The sequence below is a fragment of the Bison bison genome, unplaced genomic scaffold (assembly GCF_000754665.1).
Source record: "Bison bison bison isolate TAMUID 2011002044 unplaced genomic scaffold, Bison_UMD1.0 scf7180017851375, whole genome shotgun sequence".
Classification (NCBI taxonomy): Eukaryota; Metazoa; Chordata; class Mammalia; order Artiodactyla; family Bovidae; genus Bison; species Bison bison.
The window spans coordinates 70,811-72,093 of NW_011481948.1; the positions used below are offsets into that span (position 1 = coordinate 70,811).

The 1,283-nt window shown below is 62.7% G+C and overlaps 1 protein-coding gene across 1 annotated transcript in view; it reads left to right on the forward strand.

Annotated features, from left to right (window-relative positions):
• The first annotated feature begins 601 nt into the window (after positions 1-601).
• Positions 602-1,283, forward strand: part of LOC104996321 (histone-lysine N-methyltransferase NSD2-like) — an 11,240-nt gene continuing 10,558 nt past the window's right edge. Inside the window, exon 1 of the mRNA XM_010850579.1 lies at positions 602-1,283. The gene's annotated coding sequence lies outside the window, so the exon portion shown is untranslated.

The following is a 1,283-nucleotide window of genomic DNA, read 5'->3' on the forward strand; positions in this document are numbered from 1 at the left end:
CCTCCGGGTTCGGGTCCGCTGCACGGTCTGGGGAGGTGCGTGGACGGCCCATGCGGCTGCGGTCACCGCCCACCTCCTCTTGCCTATCCCGGCCGAGGGTGTCTGGACTCGTCGGAACGGGTCCAGTTGGAGGAGCTCGCGGCGCCGGCTGTGGGGCGCCGTCCCCATGGAGGGAGAGGGGGTGTTTCTTGGAGGAGCCCCTCCCTGCAGCTGCTCGCCTGTTGGAGGGCGCAGCCCCTCCCGGACAGCCTGGTCAGACCCCCGCGGGCAGGGCCCCTCGAGGGCCGGCGGGCTGGAGGAGGAGCCGGTGCCCCGCCCGAGGCGCGGCGGCTCAGCCCTGCTCCGTGCCCCTTCTCGCCCCGGCCGCCAGGGATCCACTCCTGCTTCGTGTGTAAGGAGAGCAAGAGTGACGTCAAGCGCTGCGTGGTGTCGCAGTGTGGGAAGTTCTACCACGAGGCCTGCGTGCGCAGGTTCCCCCTGACGGTGTTCGAGAGCCGGGGCTTCCGATGCCCGCTTCACAGCTGCCTGAGTTGCCACGCCTCCAACCCCTCGAACCCAAGGCCATCGAAAGGTACAGAGAAGCTCCGTGCGGGTGTGAGCAGATCCGAGCCACCGAGGGCGTGGGGTGGCAGGCTTGTCCCCGAGAGCTTTGCCCCAAGTAGGTTTGGATACCTTCCGTCACTGACGGGACGCAGGTGGGGGTTAGGGTTTTTCTTGCTGATTTCCCTTCTTCCTGCCTTAAATGTCATCCTAATGATTGCTGACTTGAGGAAGGAGGGCCTGAGCCCTTCTGACAGATTCTGTTTGTTCAGGCTTTGATGGTCCTTCATGTGTGAGAACCGTATTTCAAGTCCCATCTGTATCGTACAGTGTGGAGTCTGTGGGACTCAAGGGCGGCTGGTGTCTGCTTCCTGACACCAGTGGTCCTCAACCAGGGGCCTGCACTCCAGGGGGCATAAGGCCGTGTCTGGAGGTGTTGGGGGTCCCTGCTGGCGTGCACAGGGCAGCCCCCATGGTCCCCTATTGGGCCGCAGTGTCCAGGCTGAGAAACCCTGGTTGACCTCCTTTTAGAAAACAGCATTAAATGCCTGATGGTTTTCTGATACCTTGTTGAATCACCATTACCTTAAGGAAATGTGTCTTCACAACGCCTAATGGTATTCTTACTCTCCCACCCGAGTCCCTGTTTTCTTCTGCTGCCCCCGGGGTATTTCTGCAGCAGCGCTGTGAGCCTGCAGAGGCCCGGCCCCCCCCGGCTGCCCCACTGAGGTGTGGGGTGTGGG